The 17282-nt window shown below is 43.3% G+C and overlaps 1 protein-coding gene and 1 non-coding gene across 2 annotated transcripts in view; both read left to right on the plus strand.

Annotated features, from left to right (window-relative positions):
• Positions 1–17282, plus strand: part of GPC3 (glypican 3) — a 432499-nt gene that overhangs the window by 80104 nt on the left and 335113 nt on the right. The gene's annotated exons all lie outside the window — the stretch shown is intronic.
• On the plus strand, positions 14950–15082 carry LOC119930240. Its single transcript, XR_005451725.1, has one exon. It is a non-coding gene; the product is annotated as a small nucleolar RNA SNORA7 (small nucleolar RNA).

A 17282-nucleotide genomic window follows, 5' to 3' on the forward strand; every position in this document is an offset into this window, starting at 1 on the left:
AGGAAGATCTCTGTCATGACTCTTAGCTGGTTAGCCTACATAATTTGGACCTGCACTGGCATTTACAAATTCATAAAAGAAAGTTCCTGGGCAGATGGACAAAGTCCCTTCTGAACAGCCCTTAGGCCATTGTCAAAGCTAGCCTGCTATTCTTTGGTAAAGGAAAATGTGTCCTGAAGGCTGTCATTTGTAGTAAGTTGAAAATGTATTTTTGTGTTTTACCTCCGGAGCTCAAGGTACTATAATTTTATTAAACCTCTGTACTGCTCAGTCACTACACTCACATCTCAACATAATATTTAATTTGCATAAGGAATCATGGTCTATGGCTTCTCTTTTCCAAAGAGGAAAACAGTGAACAGCCTCCTGCACCCCCTGCCCTTTTCCTGTAAAGTTGAAGTATTAACTTGGCTAGTCATCTTGTTTTTTGTTTCCTTTGACTGGGAAAAATGGCTCCTCTTGCCTGTGTTGTTTAGTACAGTAACTGTTTTTGAAACAGCCTTCCTACCACCCAAACCCCAGGCAGTTTTATAGGTACCCTGAAAGCCAGCACAGAATCTGCAGAGAACTTGGGGAGACACTTTGGTATTTGTAATTGGAGGTCCCAGGCTGACCAAAATCATATTGAAAGAAGCAGCATCTTAGGTGGCTTGTCTGGGAATTGTGACTTGACTATGGTTCAAGCCTCTTTTTCATAAACAAGGAGCTCAGGCTGATTTTTTTTAAAGCATTGGAATAATTCAGTGGAGCCAGAATAACAAATTGTCTTAATGGAAGACAGGGGAAGCAGTTGATCACACAGTCTTTATTACTATCTTGAAAATCTGGGAAAATTAAAGAAAAAAAAAGGAGCAGCTTCAGCTTCACATGCGTTTATTAATCTTATGCTAATTATTTAATGAACTGCAGTGCACCCCATCCAGCATAGTTGGGGGGAAAAGAGGAAATGAATAGCTGTTTCATCAATGTAAATAACTTGAATCCTGAAACTTAAGGTAGATACTGATTATAAGATTACACCAGAGACTGCTTGTTCTGGCTCAGCAGACCTTAAAGACCTCGGACATGCGAAATGCCCACAAGGAATGCAGGAGACAGCTTGGCTACTAGGTCTTAAAAAAAAAAATGTCCTGAACACTTCATCACTTGTACTCCCTCTACATCGTTTGATTGCTTGAGGGTCTCTTCTGGGGAGTTCACTGAAGATGGTACTACTACTACTATTAATAATAATAATTGTGGTATTTGTTGAGTGCTTATTATGTACCAAGTACTGTACTAGGCGCTGGTGTAGATACAAGATAAAGAGGTCCCAAATGGGGATCACAGTCTAAGTGTGAGGGAGCAAAGATATTGAATCTCTATTCTGCAGATGAGGGAACTGAGGCACAGAGAAGCGAAGTGATTTGCCCAAGGTCACACAGCAGATAAGTAGTAGGACCAGGACTAGAACCCAGGTCTTATGAAATCCAGTCTCTTTTTGCTGGGCTATGCTCCTTCTAAGGAGCTTCTGATGAATTGGTTTCATTCTAAGAAAGAGCGTGGTGGTTTCTTTGGAGCAGGAAGGTCAGTCCTGTTTTTACTTTGAGGATCCTCAATGGGACTCCCTTTCCCCACTCAAATATCCTTCCCCTCCCCTCCTTCAAGGCCCTCCTAAAAAGCCTTCCCCTACTAATCCCATCCTTAGGATGGCCATTCAGCTGGTTTCTATCCTGGGGTTGATGTGGTCTCAGGTGCCTTTGGTGTGTTTATTTTACTTTAGGTCTCCTGTCTTTGCTCTTATTCCCAAATTCTGTGAGTTGTAATCGGTGCCAGGAGTAGGGCAGTGACTCTAGAGTAACGAAGAGCTTCACAAGGGGTCCACCCGGAAATGCACTCAGGAACTCGTTAGGTTTGAGAATTTCTACAAAGAGTCTCAATGCTGGTGATCTTTGGAAGCCCCCTCTTCAGGTAAGGGGCTGATATAAGGATAACCAAAATTCTGTAGTGCTGCCTGGGGCCGCTCAACTTTCTTCCCTGGTAAAATCATCCCCTAAGGCACTCTTCGCATTTGTGTTCCTGGATTTATATGTGCCATTTGCTCTGTTTCTTTTTTGGGGAAGCCTAATAATGATAATTGTATTATTTGTTAAGCACTATGTGCTAAGCGTTGTTCTAAGCACTGGGATAGATACAAGATAATCAAGTCAGACACAGTGTCTGTCCCACGTGGGGCTCTTAGTTTATTGTATAAATGTTTTTTTAATCAACAAATGGTATTTATTGAGTGCTTACTGTATGCAGGACACTGTAATAATTACTTGGGAGAATGAAGTTGTACTCTCCCAGATACTTGTATTGAGAGTATTTGTATTGTACGCTCCCAGGTGCTTAGTACAGTGCTCAGCACACAGTAAGTGTTCAAAAAATACTACTGATTACAATACAACAGAGTAGCTATAGACCTCCTGTCCATAAGGAGCTTACAGACTAGAGGTAGAGACAGATATTAAAATAAATTAAAGGTGGATATGTACACAAGTGCTCTGGGGCTAGAGAAGGGGTGAATATCAAAGTGTTTAAGGGGAACAGACACAAATACATAGGTGACAAAGGAGGGAGAGCTTAGACAGGGAAGCTCGTTGTGGGTTAGGGAATATATCAACCCACTTTTAGACTGTGAGCCCACTGTTGTGTAGGGACTGTCTCTATATGTTGCCAACTTGTACTTCCCAAGCGCTTATTACAGTGCTGTGCACACAGTAAGTGCTCAATAAATACGATTGATTGATTGATAGCTGCCCCTCATTTCTGAAGTCGAGGCCTCTTCCTGTCCACATGGTTGAGGGTGACCAACAAGACATGCATGACTGGCACTTCCTTCTATGTTTACAAATTAGAACATACCATTGCTGTGGTAATTGGTTTGTCCCTTGGCCGGCTGGCCTGACTCTTGTTATTTAATGAAGACAATTAGGAAGCAGCTATACTGTGGTGCTCTCATGTACCCCATTTTTCTTTTTGTGTGTCCTTCTATGGGCCTGATTCAAAGAAAAGGGAGTTTCTGAGGAGTCTTGGCTGGTGTAGTATAGAGTGCTTGGTTTTTCATTTTTCCCTCCCTACCTCTGCAGTAACTTCAGGTATCCCTTCTATATTGCCTCTCCCTTTGACTGGAGTACTGTTTGGCACTGAGGATTTATCAGAGAAGCAGTATGGCCTAGTGGATAGAGCACAGTCCTGGGAGTCAGAAGAGCATTGGTTCTAGTTCCAACTCTTCCACTTGTCTGCTGTGTGACTTTGGGCAAGTCAGTTTGCTTCTCTTTGCCTTAGTTACCTCATCTGTAAAATGGGGTTCAAAACTGTGAACCCCACCTGGGAAAGGGACTGAGTCCAGCTTGATGATCTTGCATATGTGGACGACTTGTACTTCCCAAGTGCTTAGTACAGTGCTCTGCATACAGTAAGCCTTCAATAAATATGATTGAATGAATGAATCTATCCCAGTGCTTAGTACAGTGCCTGGGACATAGTAAGCCCTTAACTAATACCATAATAATTATTATTATTATTTAACACCCAGAAAGTATGGCCTCACTTGTTAGCCCCTGGGCAAGACTGATTAGCCTGGTGAAGGATGGCTCGCAGAAATGGAATCCATCTGACATGCCAGCCGTCCGCATTGACTGTAGCTTGGCTGGCCTGCTTTCACTTATTAACCTCCCCATTTAATACCTTTGGAGGCTTCAGTTAGCAGAGAACTGGGTAAGACCTTTTCAAACCCAAATGACTGGATTTTCACTGGGCCGGTGCTGCTGCTTAGTGATTGGAGGCAACTAGGGGTGGCATGTGGAGTGGCCAGGGGAGGCTTGCCCCTGGAGTACTGGGGAAAGGGGTAGGCTTACCCCCACAGGCCCCAGTTATGAGACAAGAGCAACTCAGGCTGCTCATGCATGTCAATGATGGGAACCCCATGAGTCCCCAGCTTACCACAGGGTCATGTCCTGCCCTCAGAGGACAAGGAACAGAGCCGCTATCTTGGCTCAAACTCTGGCCCTTTTCCTGCTTCAAGGGCAGGTCGTACCGGCTACCTTTCTTGCCCCCCAAAACTGAGGTAGTTAAGCTAATGGCAATAGCCCTATGGAACCAAGTCCTTGAGGACCATTGCCCCCTTGAAGTGAGTGCCTAATCACTCACACTTATGTATGCAATCTCATTGCCAGATTGTAAGATGTAATCTTACATCTCCCATTTTATAGCTAAGAAAACTGAGGCACAGAGAGGTTAAGTGATATGGCCCAAAGCACACAACAGGCCAGTAGCAGAACTGGGATCAGGACTTGCGCCTCCCAACTCCTCAATCCCATCTTCTTTCTACTAAAATGTAGCTTTTTGAGGAAGAAATTTCTTAAATCTAATTGTGGAAAATAAAAGGCTTAAAATAGACCACAAATCAACATATTGATCCATTCTAGATCAGTTTTACTGATGGCCCTTTCCTAGTTTTATCTTTCCAGTGTCAGAAAATCTATGACTGTCATAAATAAGCAATTTAAAAGCTATGTAAGGAAGGAACATAGCTCATTTCTTTGAAGCCAGCCATCATTTCCCCCAGCCTGCACACCACCCCCCTCAAATTAGTGAAAAGAGAAGAAAAAGGGAATGGGAGAAGGACAGAAAAGGAAAGATGAGAGCTGTAGAGAGGAGAGGGGAGAAACTGGTGCTTGCTCTTCCTTCTCAAGTCTGCTGTCTTAGATGAGGTGTGCCAGCTTCTTGCTACCTTGGTCAAGTGGTAGTATCCAGGCCCATTTTCAGAGATGGTGGGGAGTCATTTGGGCTGCTGCTGGGGGTGAAGAGAGAACCTAAGGACCTAACCTGCCATTTTGTCCCCGTTGATGCCTTGTCTGGTCGTTGAGAATGGTACTCACTCATGGTTGTAGCAGAAAAGGCCTATTATGATCATTATTGGAGAAGCATCACTTGGTATCACTCAGCCTCCAAAATATCCCAAAGTCTCTGTCCAAGGAAATCAACCCTTCTTGTATATGCTGTACACCAGGCTGGTCTGTCTGCAGCAGGTGACTCCTGATCTACTCTCAAATATTCCAAATGAGTTCACTGCACAGCAGCTTCTTGTGTACTTTGTTGTCGTACTCTCTGCCACATGTCCAGTGAAGCTGCTTATGGTGAGCGTTTGCTGCCACCTGCACATTTGGATCTGTGTCCTTTCTGGCATTTGGTAATCGCCTCACTGTCAGTCAAACAGACCTGATGTAAATATCTATAAATCGTTTATATTAATATGTGCCCCCCCCCAAAGACTGTAAGCTCATTGTGGGCAGGGAATGTGTTTACCAACTCTGTTGTATTGTGCTGTCCTAGCTGATCAGTGCAGTGCTCTCCACATAGTAAGTGTTCAATAAATACCATTGGTAGATTGTTGTGTGACCTTGGACAAGTCATTTCACTTTTCTGTGCCTCAGTTTCCTCCTCTGTAAAATGGGGATTCAGTACCTGTTTTCCCTCCTACTTAAACTGTGAGCCCCATGTGGGACAGGGACTCTGTCTGACCTGATGAACTTGTATCTACCCCAATGCTTACCAAAGGGCCATGACACAAAGTAAGCACTTAACAAATACCACTATTATTATTGCTACTACTAATGATATTAATGCTATTCTTAAGACCCATTTTTAGTGATCTTGTCCTGCTGTTTGCTGTTGTGTGGTTCATACTTGTAACTACTTAAGAACTTGGATGTGCATTTGGTCTACATCCAAGTCTTGTTGGCTCTTCATACTCATCGTCTCCTGGGACTCTCCTTTCTTTTCCACCCAAAAAAGCTACCTGGCTGGTACAAGCTGTAGTCACATCATGACTATACTGTTGTACTGGCCTCCTCACTGGTCTCCTCTCCCTGTCTGCAGCCTCTCCATGCTTCTGTCTATCTAGGCACATATCAGTCCACTCCACAAGACCCTCCACTGTCTATCCCTGCCCCTCCAAATCAAGCAGAGCTTCTCACGATCAGTTTCAAGGCCCTTGAAACTCCTACTCAGCCCACCTAACAAATGTGTCTCTATATGTTGCCGATTTGTACTTCCCAAGCGCTTAGTACAGTGCTCTGCACATAGTAAGCGCTCAATAAATACGATTGATGATGATGTGCTTTCTTCACCCACTATTCCGCAGCCTACTTTGTTGCTCTCCAGCTAAGCTTCTAACTCTGCCTCACCCCTGCCTCTGCTCCCTCATTTATACTCTTCCTCCCATTTTGGAACTCCAGCCCTTTCTATAATCCCACCTCCTTCAACAAAGCTTTCCCTGATGAATTCCCAGTACTCCCAATCATATAAACCCACCAGTCACGTCTAGTACGTATGGATTTCCATCAGTTATTAGTTGAGCACTTTGTGCAGAGCACTGTACTAAGCACCTGGGAGAGTATAATATACTCCTCCCCCTCCCCATCCCCCCTGCCTTACCTCCTTCCCCTCCCCACAGCACCTGTATATATGTATATATGTTTGTACATATTTATTACTCTATTTTATTTGTACATATTTATTCTATTTATTTTATTTTGTTAATATGTTTTGTTGTCTGTCTCCCCCTTCTAGACTGTGAGCCTGCTGTTGGGTAGGGACCATCTCTGTATGTTGCCAACTTGTACTTCCCAAGCGCTTAGTCCAGTGCTATGCACACAGTAAGCACTCAATGAATACGATTGAATGAATGAATATAACAGTTAGTAGAACCATTCCCTGCCCACAAAGAGCTTATAGTCTAGAGGGATTTATAGCCATCCTCAGCCCTCATGTATATATGTTTATTCAACTGCACAATTATTTGTTTTGATTATGTTAAGTCCTTTTATATTTATTTCTCCTTTTAGAATGTAAGCTCCTTGTAGACAGAGAAGTTGTCCTTCCTTGTTTTCTACTTCTCAAGCACTTAGTATAATGCTTTACACTCAGTGGTGCTCCATGGATGCTATTTATATTGTTATTGTGTTGTGAATTAAGCAACAGAATTTCATAATTTTTTTTGGCCTTCAGTAGTTTTTTGCTCCAGTCAGAGGAAGTACTAGAATCCACACCTCCAGAGTTTTACTCCAGAGCTCTCCCTGAATACCAAGCACTCTTGTGCTAATGGAAGAGATAAATAGTATTTTCATTTTGGGGTACTGTACAAGACTGAGAGGATATGTATATGAATAAGGTGGCATATTTATATTTTACTGTTTGGATGAGATTTCTAGTTTGGGGTACAGAAAGAGCCGATCTTTCAGGAACAGAGAACTAAATATGTCATTGGAGATTATTTTCACTTATATTGACATCTGTTCAAAATAGTTCTCAGGATTTTTCTTTTCAATGGTTACTGTAGTTCCTGAGTATTAAAAAGACCTATGAAATGACCCAAACAAGTCTTTACCTCTTTGCCATCTCCCTTTGTGAACTTGTTTGCTGCCCAGTCCGTGAATGGGAATGCATAGAGCAAACTGATAAAGGATTAATGAAACGGTCTTAAGCAGTTCCCTATTGTAAGAGTGAATTTTGTCCTTCAGGGACTTGCAAAAGTTCTGTGTTATATCTCTTTTCAGTTGACCTACATAAAGCTAGACCCTTCCCTTCCCCCTCCAACTGCCAAGAGGTCTGCGGCTCTCAGGCTTTCAAGGCTCCCCACTCTCCCTACATCCCAAAGTCTCTGGTCCCGTCACCTCTTCCTCTGTTCTAAATCTCTCTGGATAACCTTTTTTTATCCCTAAAGCTTCAACCTGATAGACTTTGCGTCTGTGCCCAGAATGGTTAAGTGCAGGGGAAAGCTGTGAGGCACCCCACCTGCAGCCTCTCCCCACATCCTGACCCAGAATGGCCCTGGTTCTCTGAATTTGCATTCTGGGAGATGGGGCCAATATCAGTCAATCAGTTGTATTTATCGAGTGCTTTAGAGAAGACAGTGTAACAGAGATAGGCGTAAAAGCAGCTGAGGAGATGGAAGTATTACAAGAAGCGAGCTCCATTGTATTGGAGCTGTAGGGAAAAAAATAGAATTTACAGAAATAGATATAGAAAGAGGGGAGGGGCTACTGGGGTAGAGAGAAGCAGAGTGGCCTAGTGGCAGGAGCACAGGTTTGGGAGTCAGAGGACAGGGGTTCTAATCCTAGCTTTGTCACTTGCCACCTGGGACCTTGGGCAAATCACTTAACTTTTCTGTGTCTCGGTTTTCTCTTCCATAAAATGGGATGAAATACCTCTTCTCCCTCCTATTTAGATTCGAGCCCTATGTGGGGGCAGGGACTGGGTCTACATGATTATATTATGTCTGCCCCAGTACTCAGTACAGTATGTGGCACAAAACAAGTGCTTAACAAATAGCACAATTATTACTAGTCAGTTATTATACAGGGAAGCAGTCAGGCAAGTAGAGGGAAGTGTGAAGGTTGAGCCAGGGGTGAACGGTGGAGCCATTTCCCCAGAAAGTCCCCTAAAGAAATCTGTGATCACTTTGAGAAGACATGATTAGCACTGGGCTAATGTGAAGCCCCGTAGACTTGCTGGGCTTCACTTTTCAATTTCATTAAACTTCAAGACCCAACAATACTGAAAATGTAAGCCTAGTGGAGACTAGACCGATACATGAAAAACACGTCTGAAAAGGCCCCCATGAGTAGAAATTTTATGTGTATTTGGTGCATTAGAAAGGGGAAGAGAAGTTCTGGTTTGAGCATAAAGTTTGTTTCCCCTCTTCTTCCTCTTCCTCCTGGTAAGGAGCCTACCTCACCTAGGTGTTTTTCCATGTGTTCTGGTTGAATGTGGGTGGACTTTCAATTGACTTACCCTCAGTTTGACTTTGGTTTTTTGTATGGCCCTGGGCAAACTATTTAAACCCTTGGTCCTGTCTCTTCCATTTCCCAATTCTGAAAAATGAAGCTCTGCAGATGGCCTGAAAGCTGGAGGAGCAGAAGGCAGCAAACTTGCTATTTCTCTTTGTATTTCCTCCCTCCTTTAAGCTGCAATGTCTCAATGGTAAAATTACTATATTTTCTCAAGGTCAATGTAGGTCATTTGAGGGATGTTGGTGGGTGCTTCCTGTGAGTGTTTGGGAAGGGACCAGTAATCTGAACACCTGGAGGCTGGGGGAGTTGATCACTAAACTTGATCTTGACATTCTTGGTTTTAAGTATTATCTTGGAAACCTCGACTTCGACATTTTTCCTGTTGTTATCCTATGCAGTTTGTGTTGCTGACTACATTTTATCTTTGGTCACTGTCTTGTTTGGGACTTCCATTTGGCTAAGGTCAGTAGGGACTCCACAAAGCTCTCAACTGGGTCGTTTACAACTGAGCTTGTCATTCAGTATTTTACTGCTTCACCCCAAATACCAGCTGGCTGATGTGGGATTATTAAATACATATTCTCCTTCTCCCTTAAATTGTGAGCCCCATGTGGGACAGGGACTCTGTCCAACCAGATTATCTACCCCAAGGCTTAGTATAGTGCTTGGCATTTAGACAGAGCTTTAAACAAATACAAACAATTACCTGGCACATAGTAAGCGCTTAATAAATACCAACATTATTATTATTATTGTTGTTGTTATCATTATTACTATTAGCCCTAATTTTGAGCTACATAGTTAAGTGGCTTCAATTTCAATCTCCCAAAGCAAAAGCCTCTTGGTCAAACCCTAATTCTCCCTAACTTGTTGCTCACCCTTTGCAGGGGTGATAATTGAGGTGTGGGGGAGTAATTATTTTTCTCACCCATTCAATCGATGGTACTTACTGAGTGCTTTCTGTGTGTAGGACACAGAACTGAGTGCATGAGAAGCACCATGGCCTGGTGGAAAGAACAAAGCCTGGGAGTTAGAGGGCCTGGGTTCTAATCCCAGCTGTGCCATTTGCCTGCTGTGTGACTTCAGGCAAGACCCTTAACTTCTCTGTGCCTCAATTTCCTAATCTGTGAAATGGGGATAAAATACCTCTTCTCCCTCCTACTTAGATTATAAACCTCATACGGGGCAGGGACTGTGTCTTACCTATCTTGTATCTACCCCAGTGTGTAGTCAGAGCTTAATAAGTACCATTCATTCATTCAATCATAATTATTGAGCGCTTAATGTGTGCAGAGCACTGTACTAAATGCTTGGGAAGTACAAATCGGCAACATATAGAGACGGTCCCTACCCAACAACGGGCTCACAGTCTAGAGGGGGAGACAGACAACAAAACAAAACATGTGGACAGGTGTCAAAATCATCAGAACAAATAGAATTAATGGGGAATAAAGCAAAGGTGGTAGACATGATCCCTACCCTCAAGGAGCTTATGACCTGTTTCCTGTTCCTTTTCACCCTCCCCTTTCCCCCAGTCACCCACCATTCAACAGGCAGGTACAGTTAGGTTGCTCTTCTCTGGGAAACAACCTTCCAGCAATCTGGCAACGCTAAAGGAGGTTAAAGGCAGGTTTTGAAGATCACTTGGCAATAAACAGTTTCCGGGTGGGAGGGTAGAGGCAGGGCACTTGGAAGCTGGGGGAATCTGCCCATAGTGAATTGGCTTGCTTCCTCCCTCCCAGAGAATGGCAGCAATGGCATCAACTGGCCATAGTCAGGGTGGTGTGACTGCAGAAGTGTGGACCACCAGAAGGCCATCTACTGGGCTATTTAATGCAGTGTGGTTCAGTGGAAAGAGCACGGGCTTTGGAGCCAGAGGTCATGAGTTCAAATCCCGGCTCCGCCACTTGTCAGCTGTCTGACTTTGGGCAAGTCAGTTCACTTCTCTGGGCCTCAGTTACCTCATCTGTAAAATGGGAATGAAGACTGTGAGCCCCCCGTGGGACAACCTGATCACCTTGTAACCTCCCCAGCGCTTAGAACAGTGCTATGCACATAGTAAGTGCTTAATAAATGCCATTATTATTAATAATAATAATCACCATAATAATAATTATGGTATTTTGGTAATCACCGTACCTCGGTGATTATGGTAATCACAGTACCTCGTTCTCCTCACCGTACCTCGTTCTCGCCTGTCCCGCCATCGACCCCCGGCCCACGTCATCCCCAGGGCCTGGAATGCCCTCCCTCTGCCCATCCGCCAAGCTAGCTCTCTTCCTCCCTTCAAGGCCCTGCTGAGAGCTCACCTCCTCCAGGAGGCCTTCCCTGACTAAGCCCCTTCCTTCCTCTCCCCCCCATCCCCCCATCTTACCTCCTTCCCTTCCCCACAGCACCTGTATATATGTATATATGTTTGTACATATTTATTACTCTATTTATTTATTTATTTTACTTGTACATATCTATTCTATTTATTTTATTTTGTTAGTATGTTTGGTTTTGTTCTCTGTCTCCCCCTTTTAGGCTGTGAGCCCACTGTTGGGTAGGGACTGTCTCTATATGTTGCCAATTTGTACTTCCCAAGCGCGTAGTACAGTGCTGTGCACATAGTAAGCGCTCAATAAATACGATTGATGATGATGATGATGATGATTTTTAAGCACAGTGTGCCAAGCACTCTTCTAAGCTCTGGAGTAGATACAAGTCAATCAGGTTGGGCACAGTCCCTGTCCCACATGGGGTATATACTCTTAATCCCCATTTTTTTTTAAAGATGAGGTAATTGGGGCCCAGAGAAGTGAAGTGACTTGCGTAAGGTCACACAACAGACAGGTAGCAAAAGAACTCAGGTCCTTCTGACTCCCAAGCCCAGGCTCTATCCATTAAACAATGCAGCTTCTTATAAGTCAGAAGTGAGATGTTTCTGTGTTCCACAGGTCACCTGCTGGACTTTTGGGGCACCTGGATCAAATGCATGATGGCCCTGCCTACTTAGGGACATTTGGCTACCCTATGTGAATAGGTCATGAGTGAACCTAGCATAACAGAGTTAGCTGCTTCTCCCAGTTCCCAGACCATGCTGCAACATGCTCTTGGAGATCCTGGGGATAAGACCTTCCTGAATTTTCGTCTTTTATTTGGAATCAGTCACCCACAATGAAAACCAAAAGCTGTTTGATTTTTAACTCCAGGATGTCTTTATTGCTAAGGTGGTTGAAAGGAATTGTGTATAAGTGTGTGTCCCTAAATTTGGGAACATAGATGTATACAGAATTTGTACAAGCATAAAATTTGGGATTTATGTAAAGGAGGAGCAGTGTGGCCTGCTAGATAGAGCACAGGCCCAGGAGTCACAAGGACCTGAGTTCTAGTCCCAGCTCCACCACTTGTCTGCTGGTTGATGTTGGACAAGTCACTTCACTTCTCTGTGCCTCAGTTACCTCGGCATGTGGAATAAGACTATGAACCCCATTTGGGACATGGACTGTGTCCAACCTAAAAACCTTGTATCTACCCCAGCGCTTAGAACAGTGCCTGGCACATAGTAAGCACTTAACAAATACCATAATAAAAAAAAACATAGAAGCCATAGTGGACAATACAGGTGAAATCTTGATAATAAGGAAGGAAGTCTCTAGCAGAAAGGGTGAGGTGGGGCAAAGGGTGAAATGGTACTGGCTTCATTGTAATGGTTGGCACATTTAAAATGTTGAACGATATTTGAAGCCCAGAGCATCTGCCCTGCCTCTGTTGGGTGGCCCTGTGACTAGAGTAACCAGTCATCTCAGCTCCGCATTCCAAGTTTTCTCCCTTAATCTCTATTCCTGCCGAAGAATCAGCATGGTCTGTCATAGTAATCACCTAAAACGTTTGATTCTCCTCTCATTCAGTTTCCCCTTCCATTTTGTGTCCATTTTCCAACTTCTTTTAATCCACTTTCCTAATTTTCTTCCTTACGTTCTCCTTATGTGTGCAGTTCCCCCTCATCTCTCCCCCACCCTCCTCCAGAGGGAAGAATGGATTTAGGAAATAGTTTGTTAAATGATGCCTGTACTCCTAATTAATATCATGTTACACATCCTGTTACACAGGTGAAATTGACATGAAAGCGAGACCTCGCCAGATAGCTTGATTAAAGTGTTATCTTTGTCTTCATTTCCCAGTCCCCCATAAAGTGCCCAGTATTCAGGAGGTGAGGATGAAGTTGAAAGTTTAAAAGTTGGGGAGTTGGGGGCCGAGAAAGGAGGCTTAGGCTTATTTTGCACTATGATACCAATCGTAAATGGTGAACTGTTCAACTTGAAAGAAATCTGTGCACTTCAAAGCTGGCTTCTGAACTTTGACTCCTTCCCCAGCCCTAATCTTTATGTACAGATAAGACACCCTGGTCTGGACAATGGAAGTAGTTGATCACTTCGCTGGAGGTGGATTTTAATTAAAGAATTAATTATTCCAGATTATTTCAAGAGAATAATTTATATATTTGATACATGGACTGAACAAAAGAAAACAAATATATGAATATATTCGAACAGATAGACGCCCTGTATTTTATAAGTGGCTTTTGGGTGGCTGAACTATTTTTTGACATTAATTAAAAGTAATGGCAAGAGGCGTGTTAGGTAAATGATACGAGAGGTTTGTTTTTTTCATTATGAATGGTGTACTTGGTCATGTGATTGAAAAAGGCACTGTCTTTGTTTTCTGAAGTGGCCTCATGAAATTCTACACTACTGAATAATAGCATGGGAAAAGGGAGGAAGAATTTGTGCTGATACCTAAGCATTTTGGAACATAAATACCCTGTATTAGAGAAAGAAAATAAATGAAAATAGATCTTGAAAGAGAACTGATAGTACTTTGTACTAACTTGGGCTGTGTACCCCATATGGGACAGGGACTATGTCTGACCTGATTAATTTGTATCTACCCCAGCATTTAGAATAGTGCTTGACGAAGGCTTAACAGATATCGTACTTATTATAGTATGGTAGGAATTGATGTAGCAAATTTGGTTTCTTTCCTTGTTCCGTGAGGTCTGATACGAAAAGCCAGTGTTGCTCCTGTTATGGTCAGTGAATGCCATGCTCTCTGCGGCCTCATGGGGAGAGGGGTAAGCTATCTGACCAGACCTGCCCTCAGAACTCATGTTGTCAAGAGGAGAGAGGTTATTCATTCATTCAGTTCACTCAATGGAATTTATTGAGCACTTACTGTGTGCAGAGCACTGTACTAAGCACTTGGGAGAGTACTTTACAATATTAATAATTATAATAATAATTGTGGTATTTGTAAGGCACCTACTGTGTGCCTGGCACTGAGCTAAGCACTGGGGTGGATACAAGCAAATCGGGTTGACATAGTCCCTGTCCCATACGGTGCTCACAGTCTCAATCCCCATTTTACATGGGAGATAACTGAGGCCCAGAGAAGTGAACTGACTTGCCCAAGGTCACACAGCAGGCAAGTGGTGGAGGGGGGATTAGAACTCACAACCTTCTGATTCCCAGGCCGGTGCTCTATCAACTATGCCATGCTGCTTCCTGTAATCAGAAACATTCCCTGCCCACAATGATCGTACAGTCTAGAGGGGGTTATATACCTTCTGAGAAATGTATCTGACTCTGTGGGAACTGGGAAGACAATAATAATGTAATAACATAGTATTTGTGGTTACTGTAAGGCAAGCACAGTACTAAACACTGGTGGTAGAAACAAGATTCTCAGGTCCATCATAGTTCCTAATCATGTGAGACAGTCTTTGGGAGAGGGAGAAAGGGATCCTAGTTTCCGTATTATGTATGAGGAATCTGAGGCACAGAATAGTTAAGCGATTTGCCCAAGGTCACATAGCCAGTATGTGGTGAAGAAGGGATTAGAATCCAGGTCCTCTGACTCTCTTGGCCTGTGCTGTTTTCACCAGGGCACGCTGCTTCTCAAGGTGGCATCAGTAGGACTATGTCTTCCTGCTTCTCTGTTCCAAATCTCCTGGGACCAAAGGCCACTGGTGGTGGTACTGTTCAGCCTGCTGGGACCAGGTCCAGATGGGCAGGTTACCACCCCACCCTCTGTTTGCCAAAGTTAGCTCTGGAGCCCATTGCTTTCCTCTAGGGTAAAGAAGCCAGGACCCCTCTCAGGGTCGCACCTGGAGAGTTTCCAGTACTCTACCAGTCTCGACTATGGGAGGGAGAGTCAAGCGGAACCATATCCATTCCTAGCTTGGGCATTGGCTAGCAAGTGGAAGGCAATCTGCTACAAATCAAAACTCACCTCACCTGGGCGGCAGCGGCATGGGAGAGAGTCGAGATTGGAGATTCAAGGTAATGGTAAACCGCTTCTGTATTTTTACCAAGAAAACTCCATGGATATACTACCAGAATGATTGCAGACGGAGGTGGAGGGTTCTGGGAGAGATGTGTCCATGGCGTTGCTGTGGGTTGGAGACACCTCGGCAGCGTAAGACAAGACAAAGAAGCCGGGACTTCTTAGGCCTAAAAGATGATAATGCCTCAGGTGAGCTTGGTTTGGTTTTCTCATTGGACACACTACAATTTGGGTCAGAAGTCATCTTCTGCAGCCTTTTCTCAACACTGTTCTTTCTTGAACAGCTGAAGGACATTACTTCTTTTACTCTAGTCAAAAGTAGTAGAGCCAACTCTGAGACATTTTAATGAGGAAAAAATCCCTGCTGTTTTTGAAAATCTGGATGGGCTTAAAAGTCAGAGGTGACAAGCATCTTACTTTTGGATTGTTAGGGGTTGTTCTTTAAGGATATTTGTAACTATATCAGGTTCAGCTGCAAGCAAAAGGAAAATATAATTGACATTTTGGAGGTACTTTTGTTGCAATGAAGGCATTTGGAGTTATTTTCTGGGCAGACAGAAACTTAACCATATTTTTCAGGTAAATGATATCCAGTAGATCTTAACCTAAATACAAATGTTCAGAATGAAACAAAAATAGCTACCATGTGTCTAAAGGACAAAGACTTTTACTTGGAGAGATGAAACAAATATTTTAGAGGCATACAGTTTTAACTGTATTTTTTCTTTTTCAGCATTAAAACCCTACCCTCTTTTGATGTAGCAAGTACATCCAGATTAATTTCTTCCCAAATCTCTTTTTTTCATTCTTTTTTTAAAATTTAGTAGGACTGAATTGACAGTTTAATCTCTAACTCTAATAGCAGGTTTTAAAGAGCTATTAAATAAATCTGTCACAGAAAATGGTTATTTTGGAAATTCTCATACAGTGATGTGGGACTGTATTAACTGAGAGCACAGTCATTCTTTTTATTGGATCTGCTTCAGAGACTCTCGAAACAGGTTTGATTCAAACAGCAATTCCTGGAAATCCAAGGTGATTTTCTTTATATGTGTAGTTTAATAGCAGCCCTTTCTAAGGAACTCATATGATGCCATAAAAATGATTTAGTCTTAAAAGCGGTATTTTGTTTTGAGCAGAATTTTCTGGGTTCATTCTAGGTTGTCCTTACCACCTCATAACCCTTAGTTCAGGCCCCCCCCGCCCCACTTTATCTCCACTGCTCTACTGGGGCTTTTGTATTAGGTTTCTCAGTACCCATTAAGCTTTTTTTCAGTTTTTGGTAAATCTACAGTGACCAGAACTCTTGATCTTGGTAAGAGAGTCACAAAGTTTTGTATTCTCCCAAGCGCTTAGTACTGTGCTCTGCACACAGTAAGTTCAATAAATACAATCAAATGAGTGACCATTGGCCCTCCACTGAGAAGAAAAGAGAAGCAGGCTGACCAGACCACAGGCCTGAGAGTCAGGGGATTTGGGTTTTAATGCCAGCTGTGCCACTTGCCTGATATGAAACTTGCCTAATCAATGCCTCTGTCTCCACATCAGGGCGAAATACATGTTCTCCCTCTCACTTCGGCTGTGAGCCCCATGTGGGATGGAGTCTGTGCCCCACCTCATCATCTTGAATCTCCCTAGTGCCTTGTACAGTGATTGGCACAATAAATACCATCACTATTATTAGAAAAATGTCCTGCTTGCAGCTCCGGTGGCTGGGAGAGTGGGAGTAGGCAAAGAACACAGTCCCAAGGAAAAGAATGGCAGGGGCATAGCAGGGAGGAGCAGAGGCAGCAACAAGTGTCTTCAGGAAAGGAGAATCCGATTGCCTTTCCACTATGCCACCTCCCATGCAATTGTGAACATATAAATCTTTACAGCTTCTTTTCGCTCCAAAATATATTTTGTCCAGGTCCTCTTTAGATTATAAGCTCTTTGAGGACAGGGATCATTTCTTTTATCACTGTGGTTTTCTCAGAAGCAGTCCAGTATGCTACACAAAGATGCTCAGTAAGTATTATCAGTGATTATTGATTGCTGTCCCATATTGGACTACTGCCCTTGTTCACCTCTTTGTCCTGCCAGGTGTCCTGTTACTGCTTCGTTCCTTGCCCGCCCTGTATATTCTCCACAGTAGCA

The sequence above is a fragment of the Tachyglossus aculeatus genome, chromosome 6 (assembly GCF_015852505.1).
Source record: "Tachyglossus aculeatus isolate mTacAcu1 chromosome 6, mTacAcu1.pri, whole genome shotgun sequence".
NCBI classification, from domain to species: Eukaryota; Metazoa; Chordata; class Mammalia; order Monotremata; family Tachyglossidae; genus Tachyglossus; species Tachyglossus aculeatus.